Source organism: Anas acuta, chromosome 10, assembly GCF_963932015.1.
Source record: "Anas acuta chromosome 10, bAnaAcu1.1, whole genome shotgun sequence".
Lineage (NCBI taxonomy): Eukaryota > Metazoa > Chordata > Aves > Anseriformes > Anatidae > Anas > Anas acuta.
In genome coordinates, this window is record NC_088988.1 from 17,539,671 (window position 1) to 17,554,983 (window position 15,313).

A 15,313-nucleotide genomic window follows, 5' to 3' on the forward strand; every position below is an offset into this window, starting at 1 on the left:
GACTCTCAATCATGGAATTCCTAGAAAGCACTCAGAAATTTCTAGAAAGCTCTTAAATTCCTAGAAAGTACTCAAAGGTTTCTAGAAGTGTTCTAGACTCAGAAAATCCTGGAAAGCATTTGAAGTTTCCTGGAAAGCACTCAAAAATTCCTGGAAATGTACTGGAGGTAGTGATTCCTAGAAAGCACCAAGAAAAAAATATATATAAAAATCCTGGACACAAGGAAATTCCTAGAAAGATCACAAAACTCTTAGAGTATTAACACGCAGATTCTTAGAGATAACTCAGAAATTTCTAGAAATCCTATATATCCAGAACTTCTAGGTTGCACTGGAAAATTCCTATGCCACATCACAGGACATATGAAAGGTGCCAGGAATATTGCTGGTCACAGGTCTCCAAATGGCAGAAGAGTGCATTCCACCAATGTTGCGTAAGAAACAAGAGCCAGTATCCACCACTTCAAATAAGACAACCAAGAGGTTAGGTTAATACCTGTGAAGCTTGACAAACTTTCATGAATAACCATAGCCATAACCAGGGGAGCACAAATTAATTGGAAAGTGCTGTTTCTAGCTCATTGTTTTCTGTGCAAATGAAATTCTGGAATAATGTGTCTGATTGGGAGTATAATAAGAAAAAAAATACTTAGCTAGTGTTTATATCATTTTTGCAATAAAGTGATGCAATTTTACAACCACAGGAAAATATACTTTCAAAAACACACCAGTGAATGAAAAATGCAAAAACCAAAACAAAAGGTAATAGAAGCCATGTGTTCACATGCATCCACTGAAGCACTATAAATTAAATTTACTAGATATAATTCTACAAATAGACTGCCATAACTGCATCCAGAAATTCCTAGAATATTTTCATCATATATAGCACACATGGAGAAGAAAGGCTCCTCTTTCATCCTTATAATAGGGTATGCCTTTAAAAGGATTTTTTTTTAATTATTATTTTATTCTCTTTGGAGAAACATGTATTCTACAGGTATTCTTAAAATAATGTTGTAATTGTATCATCAGCATAAAACACAAAACTCGTGGTCCAGTTCCAAACTTTGTTTGTTTTTTTTTTCTGTTAAGTTTTCCAAACTTATCCCCTTCTTTCTGTATGATAATGAAGAAAGTAACTAATGCCCATATTTCATTTGTTTTTTTTTAGAATGATGTACTGTATTTCACTGTAAGTATGTCACTAGCATATAGTATATATCTGGATTTATGTCTCTCCTTCTCACTCAGTTTTGTGGGTCAAATCAGTAGCAACACAGGACAAGGACTCCTGCAGCCACAGTAAATTATTAATAACTCTAATATTAAGGTGCACTGATACTGTAACATCAGCCATACAAGAACCCAGACACAGAAAACATGATATGGGGAAAAGAATAATAAATAAATCAAAACCTATAAAAATCTGATGGAGCTAAACTGAAAAACAGGTAGGTCTGTTCTTATTGCAAACAGCCTTTAGTGTTGCTAAATATGCTCTGTTAGAAGGACCACTGAATAAAAATGGAAAATGAGCTGTCAGAGTATGTTATATGTTGCAAATGAGAACACTGATAAGAGGGGACAAGAATGCTAATGACTACTAATAATTAATACTTAGCATTTCCAAAGCCTTTTCATCTGTAGACCTAAAGTCCTTCTTAAAAGTGCACAACTGTTATTTTCTCCATTTAATGGATGAAGAAGGCAATGAGTCTCTCGAATTTATTTGTATTAAGAAAACGTACACTGATGGTACTTAGGGACCTGCCAAGTACAAGTCCTGCCTGTACTTCCAAGTTCTGCACCAAAACCTTGTAATAGAATAACTGCTGCCTCAAAGTTTACAGCTGATACAGCAATGAAAGGATGGGGAGAGAGGTTTAACACAAACATAGCATTAAACATACAGCCCTTTATGTGAGTTTTTTGGGGGGAAGGAAGGAAAGAGGATTGTAGGAAGAGCTAAAAGAAATGATCAAAAAGAGACACTTGAAGGAAGTGAATTCTGGACTAGATAAGAGTCCAGATACTTAAAAGATCTACTGTGTGGAAACATGGGATGTGAGCAGGATTAACTGAGGGAAGGACTGCTGGTAAATCATAAGGCAGAGGAAGTTCACCAAAATGGAGACCTCCTTGCTGTTACCACATGAACTGAAGTACACCAGGCATGTGCTATCTGCTACTAGCCCAACTGATGTGGCTTTTTTGCTGACTTCTCTCTGCACATACTTTCTCCAAGCTGCATGATAACAAACACCCCGGTGACTCCAGAAGAGGACTGATCCAGCACCGATGACCGTCACCTCCACTCAGCATATCAGGGTAACATTCGCTAAACTGTGCATTCAGCTAGGGAAACTAATTTGCTGGAGCAATTAGGAAGTAAATTAGACTAGACAGAGAGAAATATTTCCGTTTCTTTGTACATCCATTTGCGTGCATGACTGCTCCCGAGTATAGGGGTCCTTTGATTCTCCAAACTAGCGGATGTCGCACTAACCTGAGAGCTCATGAGGGTCTACTCAATCAGAAGAGGACAGATTGATTAGGCAAACCCTAAGCCCGAAGGGTTGTAGCAACAGACAAATGCCAGGAGGGAAAACATACAAAATATCTGGGACGTAAAAAAAAATCTTAAAATTGTCCACAATACCGCAGTTTCTAAAATGTCCCATACCAGTAGGCTCTTTACAGTTACACGTTGTGAAACAGGCCTGCCTCAGAGTTTGTCATCCAAACAGATACAAAAGACAGAGGCAAGAAAGAAAAAAAAAAGAAGGATAGAGCAGTCCAACAACTTGCTTGAGTCACCTGCCAAGCTGATGGCCAAGAGCTAGAAATAAAACTTAAGGTGACAGTATGCAGTCAGACAGCTGGAAGCAATTAAATTAGAAAAGTTTAAGAAGCTATTATCCGCTACTGAGACATAAGCTTCAGGCCATATGAGCAATCCTGGCGTATTTCTGTCCAGAGCAAGACAAGTCAACTTAAACTATAACTGAAAATGAGAAAGTGAAAATATATCCTAAAGTAACTGTGATGTCAACCCACTGCTAGAAATCCAATACACCGGTCAAACACTGTGCACGTGAGACAATAGAGACTGTCTGAAAAGACTTCAGTAACATCAATCAGCATTTTTACATAGTGACTCCAGCCTGCTTAAACAGCAGTGCAACAAAAAACTGTATCAGCTACATAAAATTCTTTGAAATAAATCCAAGCTGGCATCGTAAACTATTGCATTCATTTCACGAAAAAACACTTCTTTTTCTTCCTTTTCTGTTCAACAACTCAAAAAAAAACAACACAACACAACCACATCCACAATACTCCTGCCATCAATGCTGAAAATAAAATTCCATATTTAGAACATAAAAGGAGTAAGATAGTTTTCTGGAAAATCTTTGAGGAAATTAGACTGATAGTCACCTGATAGTGAACTACTACTGAAAACAGATGATGAGTTTCTGAGATTGATAGGACAAGAATAAATAAATAAATACCCTTTTTTGTTTTGTTTTTGTTTTTTTTTTTACACCTTTAGTTCAACATTGCTAGAAGCTGCTACAATACTGTCTGATGCTAATATCTACAGCACAGTTAAGTTACAGACAGCTTAGAGAAGAAAGCAATTAATAAAACGGTGACTTGTTGGGAAATAATTGTGGAACTCAAACTACCTGGGCTAACACAGAAGATAAGAGATAACCTGGGTAACATTCTGTGATGACCTAATGGGAAACAAATGTTTGGTAGTAGGTTCTTTAGCACAGCAGACAAAGACATTGCAAAAAGAAAGGGTGGAAAGTTGGAGCCATGTAAATTCAAATCAGACTTTTGTTACTGGGAGGGCTGAGACCACTAAGAGATCTAAATAGTCCCACTATCTAAGGTATAAGATATAATCTCCAAAGCTGCATATGTAGAAATGAAGATACAGGTTTATCTAGAGGATAAGCTTTAGCTCAAAGAATCCATTCAGTAAGATTATCTGGTTTATGAGTACACATTACATTGAGGCTGGAAAAATGTTCAAGCTTTACAAGCCACATACCTATGTGGTTTTTTGTTTGTTTGTTTGTTTATGCTTAAGAGTCACAAGATGTATATCATTACTTTTGAAGAACAACAGAGAGTGATTTGGTCTTTGTGAACATCAGTTTTAGCAATCTCAGTTTACAGATGAGGATTTGGGTTATCCATTCACTTCTCACCTATATAATCACTACCCTGGTCACATGCCATAGTCCTAACGTATGAACAGTCCCATGAAACTATTCTCCAGTCACATGTAGTTCAAGACCCCCAAGGCAGATGCTCCTACATGGATAAACATTGTGGCCCTTTCTAGTTTTATAAGCTGTGATTATGATAAACAAATTACTGAAGTTTGCAGTTATTTGGATCAAATGAATTCTAATCTTAGTCATTAAACCTTACATTTAAAACTCACACACACACAAACACACACAAAAACAAAAACAAACAAACTTGTGGAACAGACAGTATCACTACTAATCTTTTTAAGCAAGGTCTCCAAACACAGTTTTACCATAGAGCAAGGATCCCTTCACCAATATACCTACATTCTCTTTAACTACATAAGGAATTGTGCCTTAATTCAACAGAACATTTACCCACATGTAACCATAAGCACCTGTTTTCAGCCCATCCCATTTCATGGCAATGCTTTTTGTGATTAAAGGTAAGCACATGTTTAAGTACTTGGCTAAAAGAAAACTTTACCTCATATGTCTGTATGTAACAGGATATTAGATAGAGCAAGTTGGGAAGTTCCCACTCAAGACTGGTTCATCATTGCCATGCTCTTCAACCTTAGACATACAAGTGAATTGCTATTTATCATTGTTAAACCCTTAGCTAGATACAGTACCCATAAAACCAGGAATGAAGATGTGAGGTTTGACCAGCTACTGTTGTAGAATTCCATATCTGTACAAAATCTTCTGCATTTTGATGGTAAAACTGAAAAAAAAATCATGCTTGGGCTCTCGCCCAACGTGGGCTCTTGCAGAAATCATTTATATTCCTACCATTCAAACGTGTTTAACATAACATAGTTTAGCATTTTTCTTATGAGGCCAAATTTTCAAAGCAGTGAGTGGGAGGCACACGCATAAATCCTGTTACTTGTTAACGATGTTTCTGCACATGCCTTCCACACTCCTCTTTGGAAATTCAACCTATAATCTCCACTTGTGTAATATGTCTGCTGTAGGTGTAGACATGACTGATGTAAAAATATTACTTCCCAGCTCTTCAATTATGCCAAGTAGTTTTTTTTTGTTGTTGTTGTTGTTTTTTTTTTTTTTTTTTTTAATAACAAGGGTATTATAATCAGGTCTGTATAAAAGTTCTGCTTGTACAGATACAAGCAGATCCTTCTACACTCTATGCTCTGTTTTCCAAGGCTGTGTAGGTAGAGGGGTGCTTGGAACAGAGGAAACAATAATTTTTTCGTTCTTTTACTCACACTAAGGTTACTGTATAATGATGCCTGCTTAACAAAAACAATGACAAAAATCCATTTCATATCATGTTTCATTACTCTTGAAATACACAGCTTTTCAATCAAAAGGAGGTACTGGGAATTAAAAATGAGAGCAGCTTCGTCTTCTTTGTGCATAATGCACATACTAAGAGATGGACAAAAATAGATTGAAAACTTGAAGAAACAAAAATAGAAAACCTAGCAAAGCCACATAACTGGATTAATTCAATTGCTATGACATACAGGAAAAAACTCTCTGTTTTCAATGAATTGCAACAAGAAGTTGTGGCAGGAACCATTTCTCATGCTATAATGCTTAGCAGAAGTAGAAGCTTAAGAGCTGTAAAGTTTCAGTTGTTGAATTCCTTCACCTTTTTCTTTTCCCTTCTTATAGTAAATGCATTTTAGCTGTCACAGCTCGATTCAGCTGCCTCAAGAGACACCCCTGAAAAAAGTCAGAGATCAGCTTACCAGTATATAAATGTTCCAAAATACAAACAGAAAGTAATGATGTATTATTTAATAATAGTTGTCACATCTTTGCTTAGAAAAATAGCTGTGCAAACTGAATATTCAAAACATGTCAGAGCTAGAGCTGGCTGAAAAGTTTGTAGTGAAATATTTTTATTCCATTGCAAACTGACTGATTTTCAAAACTGTATTGTTGTGGAAATAACAATATATGATCAAGGGAGTTTTTTTAGTTCTACAAGAATATCTGACAAAAATCTGTATCATCTGGGTCATCCCAAGATTTTTACCAGTTGGCTACATCATGTAGGGAAGAATCTGTATCACAGATTTGTGGGAGAAGAACTGAAGGTCTATCAACATTCAAAGTATATTTATGGCCAGATTCCAGCCCAGTTCTCATACAGTTCAGATTTCAAACTATAACACAGACTGCTCAAGACAGGACAGTCACAGCACAAGCAACCACATACTTTAAGAGCTTTGCATGATGTGAAGAATAGTAGAAAAAAATATTTATAAGAACAAAGGCTACAAATACAGTATAGTTATGGCCTTAGATTTGAAAGCTCATAACAGCAGAGATTTACCAGGTTTGTGTATATCAGTCAATCAAATAATCCAATCTATAATTAGACAGTGATGACATCCAACACTACTGTAGTGTTTTTCTCCTGAACTTCGTTAAAAAATAAAGTTTCAAACCACTTTTGTCAAATTATAATTTCTTCCTTTTCACAGATGAATGTTTGTCCGGGGCAAAATCTGTATGTTTAAAGAGAACTTCATCACTGGTCTCTTTCAAATCAAGTACATCTCATCATGTATCTTATGATTATCTCGCACAAAAACAACATACAATCACTGAGTAGACAATATGTGAAGACATTTTATAACTTATTTATTTTACTCCTTAATCTTTAGAAGTAAGCAATACACTTTAGGTAGCATATATAGTGCCATATGGATAGAGAGAGATAAAAGACTGCCAGGAATACTGCCAAGATTAGTGTTTCTCTACAGAGGATATAGTATCTACAGTGTTGCCAAAATAAAACAGGGACAACTAAGGACAGAAAACCATCTGGGAGGACTGCAGCAAAACAAACAAACAAATAAAATCTATACTGAGCTAAAATAACAGAGAGAAAATAATATATCCAATAATCACTATTTAATAAATTTTGTATTATTAACTTTTATATCTGAAAAACATTATTCAATATCCAAAACCACTTTAAAAGTATTACTTTTGGTTTTATATTGCCAACCATTTCTATAATGAAATCAAGAAAAAATGTTTTTCTGCCAATGTGCAGTCCTTTCAAGCTATGGAGAATGGCAATTGCATTCCTACATTCAGATTGACTTCAGGAACATTGTTAGTCTCGAGGGGTAAATGGTACGGTCATGGTCGCTACAGTTAGTATGATTTGCATCTCAGTGTATGTTTCTGATTACTTACAGTGGATCTCTTTGGTAGAATGACTTAAAATTCTATTCTATTCTGAAATGACTCAACTAAATAACCAAAAATAGCTAGCTCAATCAAATAAGGACCACTATCCAAGAAAGAAAGACTGTTTTTGAGTCTGTGCTATTATTAGCCAACAACTGGACTGGGATATGAGTACAAACAGATGTACGGTTCATAGGCTTCTCATAGCTCTTGGTAACATCTAGTAGCTGTAATAGAGAAATGTAATAGGGAAAGACCTCCCTCCCACCTGTAATTGAAATCACTGTTCTTGCGTGGCTCCATGAGGAGCCATAAACTCAGATTTGCACTATCATGTCCCATTGGGTTTGCCAATATATGCATGACAAGTGTTGAAAAATGGATGTTTATAACTGGATTTTAGTAACCCACATCTAGATGTCCAAATAAGCTTCTAGAATCATATCTGTCAAGGACTGCTATGTCTTATCTGTTTGTACAAATTGTTCAGAGGAAAAAACACATTCTTCGGATCCCTAATTATGCCCTCTCTGAGGTATTGAATGCCTCCTTGAAACTGCTGAGCACTGTCAGCTTGAAAACTGGGGACACACAGCACCTTCCATGATGCATAGCAAGTCTGTCTGCAACGCCAGACAATTTGCAAAGGGCTCTTACTAAGATGCTACTGATCCCAGCTTCTTAGCACATCTCTGCTTGAAGGATTAGACATGCATGCCCTCTTCACCTACTTTAGTAAGTCAACTTAGCTTTAACCACTCAGGAAGATAATTTAGCTAAGTTGGCTGCCTTTATGCTGAAACAGATGATGACCACACACATTCTGTTCCACCTGCAGGAATTCTAGGGCAGAAACCTCCAGCAGAGAAGCAGCTGGAGCGAAAGCATGGGGAAGGAAGCAGGGGGAGGGAAAAATGACAGTAACATGTTCAACTACTCCAGCTAGGAGGAGAAATCATCTGTCTGTGCCTTTAGGTCCTCAGAAAACAATTAAATAAATAAATAAAAAATGACAGTTGTTGCACAAGACAGAATGAATCTTAGCATTTAATAGTTCAAATGTTAATGGAAAAAATGATTGATTCCAAGTATTTCTTAATATAGCTCAAAAAAATGCAATCAAACAATTGTATTTCCTATTCTTATTTATTTAGTGTTGAACTTAGAAAATCCTGCCTTAAAAAATAGAGGTCAGATTAATTAAACTCACTGTTGCGGTCAGTTGCTGTTTCATAAATATTTGTTTAAAGTGTATTTTATTTATTTAGTTCTACAAGCACAAAGCTCTGCTTATAACTCTCCATGAAATATCAAAATATCTTTGTCTTAAGAATCTGCTAGAGTTGAGCATTTGGGTTCTAAGCATTTCCAGCATTATCAGGTTAGAACAGAACAAACAGACTAAAGTCTGACATCAGCACTCTTCCCAGCAGGATACACTACTTTTTTCATTAGAATCTTTGAGCTTGAGATCAGACACAGGGAAAGATTAAAACAAATATGAATTTAATCAAGGGATTCTACTTTCCTGGTGTGGGAACAGGAACATGCTGACATAAATAGAGGACGAAGCACTAGGGCGTCTGAACCAAATCAAAGACGGCTTGCTTACCACTAACTGCTCAGATGATCCATATCATAACAACAAAAAGAAAAACAATTATTTATTCTTTTTGATGTTGCTGCTCAGAAGTAACTTCCTTTTTGAAGAGAGCAGGGTCAAAGCCAAGTTATTGTTTTTGCTTGAAACTTTGTCAGTGAGGGACTAAAAGTTATTAGGTATGACTTACTTTGGGGATTTATGTGGGAAAGTTAGAGATGTTCATTTCTTGTGGGTAATAACTTCAGGGAAAAAAAAAAAAAAGGCGAATTGTAAAGTGAACTGAAATTGTGTTGTTATGGAAAACCAGATCATTAAAGAAAATAATAAAGCAGATAGTGCATTGAAGCTTCCTAGAATAGATGGTACACAGCCAGCTCTCAGCCTGAGCTAATGGCCAAAATCAAGTCTAGATACCCCATAATGCTGAGAAGATCCTGCAGTTAGAGATAAGTATGCTCAAAATTTGCAAATGAGTGGGTGCACAGAAAACTCAGAGCTTTTTCCTTGAGCACTGTAGATTTAACAAATGGTCATCAAAGTCTCTTTTGATCTAATAGTCTATGCAACTAATAAAACCGATTAGGACGACAAAGGCAAATGGGATAGGCAAAATATAGGACAGGCAAAATAAAGTATCTGCAAACAGGCAGATTTGGTGATTTGAAAGAATTTTGTTCTACTGTTTAAGATTCATTAAGACTCTGTCCTCAGTCTTATAAAAGACACAAAGACAAATCATGCCCGGAGGAGTTTGTGTGTTAAATTTATATTCAGAAATAAATTGAAGAGTTTACATTTGCATAAAATTCAAACATTAATGTTCACAACATGACTTTCAAGTACACAAACTTACTGTCCCCGTTTTACAGATTAGGAAAGTGATATTAATGTAAGTAGGAATAGAATCCACAGAGTGCTCGGATCCCAGCTGGAGATCCTTACAACTTCATACCTGTATGGCTCTGATTTTCAAGAGAAAGAAACTCAAAACATGAACCCCAAACTAAATCAACAGAACTACAGGTTCTTAGCACTTGGCATTACATAACTTCAGATTGTCACAATAATCCAGCCCTTTCCCCAATCACTGTAGCGGGAGACTGAGCAGGTTCAGAACTGTTATATATTTATTTTAATGTAAAGGGAGGATTGAGTAAAAATGTATTAGATTAAAACCTGGTTGCATTTACTAAGCTGCAAACTCAGTGTTATGGGGATTTCACACAAACTGGAAACTCAGTTTTACAGTTTAAGACAAAACTAAGCCACAAATCCTGTTGGGTACACTAACCCTAAATTCAGTCATTTTTGAAAACAGATCACAGCTTTTCTGTGTGGGCAATAGTGGAGTTGAGGCTAAAAGCCAGACAAGAGCTGTCATCAGTGTTACAGTGAAGATGGCATACTTTGAGAATGTTACTCATTCTGCATAAAAAATAAAATACAAAATCTAAGTTGATTTCAATCAGGAGAAGCTGGTTTCTGTGTGACACACAATACCTGATGGCAATCGCAAACCAGCATGCTCTGTAGCAAATACATAAACAAAACGCATCCTTGGGAGGGTAGAATCTAGTGTTTCTCCTCTTTCTAATAAGTGTACTAATCCTTATACAGCATTTCGCAACTAATTAATTCATGAACCTATAAATATTAAACAAGGCAATTTTACAACTCCAAAGCAAAACATCAAAAATGGTATCTTAGAAAACATTAAAGATTTTTTTTTTTTTAGATAAAAAGATTTGAGAAACAAAAGAAGCACAAAGCTGACAAGAATACTGCAAGGTCTTGGAGACAGACCTGGTGAGAGAAAGAAGGTTTATCTGAAGAACATTTCTAGACCAATTTCAAATTAGTTTGGTTTTCACGAGGAGAAAGAGAGGAAAGACCTCTAAATACAGAGGGACAGAGAAAAGCAAAAGCAAAAATTGAAGAAATTCTCTGAAGTCATAATAAATACGGTCAATTTATGTCTCAGCCATCAAAGGAACGGGGTATCAACAACATTTAAGAGGCGAGAGGACCGGACATGAACAGCAAAAACAAACAAACAAACAAACAAAAAAAAACACAAATAACTGTAGCTGGAAGCATTTTTATTAGTTAGAGAAAAGATGGTTGAAGCTCAGTCAGTATATGTTTGATAGAGGCCATGTCTACCATCCTGATGGTAACAGGTGCAAATACAGGCCTTATTTTTCTGTTTAAAAGTTGGAAAGACAGATGTCTGTGCATTCTCCATTCCAAATAAAGCATCTCCTCTGTTCCCTGCACCTGAGTTCTCTCTTTTCTCCAGCAGGAGGGATACTGCACTGGTGAAGGCATAAGCCAGAACACAGCAGCTAAATCAGAAAACAACCTAGAGATATCTGATGGGGAATATAGTAGGGGAAAAAAGACAAAACATCAATATTCAACCCGAAGAAGCTACATGTTAGCAAAGCAGAACAGAACAATATTCAAAACAAACAAACAAACAAAAAAAAAAAAAAAAACAGTTAAAAGAGACAGTGAGGAAGGGACAAGAAACATGGTGATGCAGCTGACTTAGTTCTAAGTAGATATACAGAAGTAAATCAAATGCTTATTTTTAAGAAGAGACTTTATAAAAATCACCCTCATATTCAATGACTAAAAAACAAGCATCATGGCCCTCTTCAGCAAGGATTTTAGAAAACATTGGCCTAAGTCTAGAAAACTGTCATACAACCCCGAACACTATACCATGTTTATCACTACTGACAAAAAAAACAATCTCTCATTTGTTCCACAGATGTGATTTAGGAGAATTAAATATATTACACAATCAAATTGACAAAATGATTTTTTGACATATCAAATGCCATTAAGAATGTTACAAACTGCAGCAGAGTCCATAAGTGTTTCTGAATTAATATCACAGAATCACAGAATTTCTAGGTTGGAAGAGACCTCAGGATCATCGAGTCCAACCTCTGACCTAACGCTAACAGTCCCCACTAAACCATATCCCTAAGCTCTACATCTAAATGTCTTTTGAAGACTTCCAGGGATGGTGACTCCACCACTGCCCTAGGCAGCCAGTTCCGATGTCTAACAACCCTTTCGGTAAAGAAGTTCTTCCTAACATCCAACCTAAAACTCCCCTGGTGCAACGTTAGCCCATTCCCCCTCGTCCTGTCACCAGGCACGTGGGAGAACAGGCCAACCCCCACCTCACTACAGCCTCCTTTGAGGTACCTGTAGAGAGCGATAAGGTCGCCCCTGAGCCTCCTTTTCTCCAGGCTAAACAAGCCCAGCTCCCTCAGCCGCTCCTCCTAGGACTTGTTCTCCAGACCCCTCACCAGCTTCGTCGCCCTTCTCTGGACTCGCTCAAGCACCTCGATGTCCTTCTTGTAGCGAGGGGCCCAAAACTGAACACAGTACTCGAGGTGCGGCCTCACCAGAGCCGGGTACAGGGGGACAATCACCTCCCTCGCCCTGCTGGTCACACTGTTTCTGATACAAGCCATGATGCCGTTGGCCTTCTTGGCCACCTGAGCACACTGCTGGCTCATATTCAGCCGACTATCAACCAATACTCCCAGGTCCTTCTCTGCCTGGCAGCTCTCCAACCACTCATCTCCCAGCCTGTAGCTCTGCTTGGGGTTATTGCGCCCCAGGTGCAGGACCCGGCACGTGGCCTTGTTGAACTTCATGCAGTTGGCCTCAGCCCATCGGTGCAGCCTATCCAGATCCTCCTGCAAAGCCTTCCTACCCTCGAGCAGATCGACACACGCACCTAACTTGGTGTCATCTGCGAACTTACTGAGGGTGCACTCAATGCCCTCATCCAGATCATCGATGAAGATATTAAAGAGGACCGGTCCCAGAACCGAGCCCTGGGGAACGCCACTAGTAACCAGCCTCCAACTGGATTTGATTCCATTTACCACGACTCTTTGGGCCCGGCTATCTAGCCGATTTCTAACCCAACGAAGCATGTGCCAGTCCAAGCCAAGAGCAGCCTTGTTGAAGTCAAGGTAGACCACATCCACAGCCTATCTACATTGTATAAGGAAAATGGGCGTCCATATTCAGCTAACTGACAGGTCAACAGCTGGACTCCGTAGATTCAATTTCACCTCCGCAAAGAATGAGAGGAAATTAAAATGAAAAACAGCAAATATCTGAGTAACATGAACTGGTCAGTAAAGACGTATGTAGATACAAATCTACAATACTGTCAGTGCCTGAATTAAGATGCCTGGGAAGACTACAAAAGACACAATCAACAAAAGCATAGTCTTCTGGGTGTAATAGATGTCATCCACAACCACATTTAATCTCAATGACCTTAGCCATCACATACCATATCTACGTGTGCTCTGGAACAGAGTGCACCGGAGATGCTTTGAGGTAGGACTGCCTGGGGTTGGTATGCCCGCATGGTGCAGTACAGTGCTGTATAGAGATGCCTACCCTGATTCCCCAAACTGATGTGTTGTTGGCACCAAATAATGATTGAACCAACACAACTCACTGCTTAGTAAGGCTAATTCACTTTGACTTCTGTCAACAAATTTGGCTGTAATTGCTTCTGGCTATACAACTAGCACAGCTGGTGCTCTCTTTGGGATTTCTGCATTGTCCTCTGCAGCTCACCACAGACATTCCAGTAGTTTTGTCCAAGCTTCACCTCCTAAATGATTGTCACAATTTAGAGCATAGATTACAGTCTGCAGTCATTGGTGACTCAAAGAATTCAAATTTTGATATCTGTTCTTCAGCTGAAATGCTTCTGAGCACAATCCAGCACTTCTGTAAAAGCAAGATCAGATTTCTCTTTTAGAGATCACAAGGCCAAAAATCATCCTGAGAAAAAAGTTTTATGGTGTTATTTTTATCTCCAGCTTCTGTTGAGCCCTAGGACCTTCCCCAGGTTCCTCATTTAAGTCTTAATACGTGGGAACATACTCATTTCCATACTCATTTCCATCACATCAAAAGTAGAGAATACAAGGTCCAGAACACAAGGTCCAGAACTCTTGCTTTTGGACTCTGACTAGAGAGAACGTTTGCTTTTTTTAGAGCTCCTAAGTGACTTGCAGTATTTATATGGTGCAATCAGGTACAAACATATTAGCTTATATTCCCAAAACAACATAGCTGTCTTAGCCGGATCCTGCAGCCTGAACACAACACTGTGCTAATGCAGTTTTGGTACTGAAGACCACTGCTCCCATCTGCATTGTAGGTAGCCATTTTAAAGGAAGAGTCACATGAATTCAGAATGTGAAATATTACACTTGCTGACATAGGAGGCTATGAATGAACTGTAGGAAAAGTGAACTGAACAAGGCAAGGCAATATTAGAGAGGATCTTTCCAAGGCAAAGGCTCCTAGGAGGTAATAGCTGCTCCTGGCCCACCTCCACACTGCTCTGTCAGCTGCTTTACGCGTAGTATGTGAAGAGCATGTACTCATGACATAGGAGGGCAAACAGAAGCCACAGGCACATACTTCAGAATAAACAAACAGCCACAGAGCACAAATATGATGAGAAAAGTCATTTCAGTCTAGTAAGAACAAGGAAGGTCTGAGCTGGCTATTGCTATGAAGAACAAAATTTGAGGAACTGCACAGCTAGCAGACAAGATAACCCACTCAACCCAACATGCATTCCACTGCAAACTGCAAGAATATTCCCACCTGGGACATGTGCCTGTATGGGAGAAAGCCCACCCTTGTTGGAACTATAACCAGCCAGGAGCTTATGCAAATTTCTCCACCTTTTCAAATGGGTTTCCATGTCATAGAATTTTGGTGTTTTTATTTCAGGCAAGAAAAAGCTTCTGTAGTAATTATCCACTTCTATAACTGTATAAGCAATTAACACAAAATTGCCTTACTGCAAATAAAACCTTTACAATTCTTCTGAAAAGTCACATTTGAAAATTTCGATTGCTTTATTTGCTTTTTTACAAAATCTTTGTTATCTCTTCCTACTGACTTCTGAGAGAGGTAGATATTTTCATGTCTTTGTTTAAAGAAAACAACTAAAAAGATGAATGCAGAAATCTTAGCAAAAAAAAAAAAATATATATATATATATATATGTTAAATGCTTACAAATTTAATAAATTATAGGGACGATTAGATTATAATGGTATAAATTATACATGTGATAACTATACTATTTTATAATGATTTCTACACCCTAAGGATATTTTCATCATTATCAGAGTACAGCTCAGCTCCTTCTACAGAATCCACAGCCCAAATCCTGCACTGC

General features: G+C 37.8%; 1 long non-coding RNA gene across 4 annotated transcripts in view; it reads right to left on the reverse strand.

The window, feature by feature from the left end:
* The window catches only part of LOC137861962 (uncharacterized), a 152,579-nt gene that overhangs the window by 102,424 nt on the left and 34,842 nt on the right, over positions 1 to 15,313 (reverse strand). Inside the window, exon 5 of one of the 4 annotated variants that reach the window (XR_011099952.1) lies at positions 5,396 to 5,969. The exons of the other annotated variants lie outside the window; for them this stretch is intronic. This is a non-coding gene — a long non-coding RNA (uncharacterized lncRNA). Of the gene's footprint in view, positions 1 to 5,395; positions 5,970 to 15,313 lie in introns of those variants that run through there. 4 annotated transcript variants of the gene reach the window in all.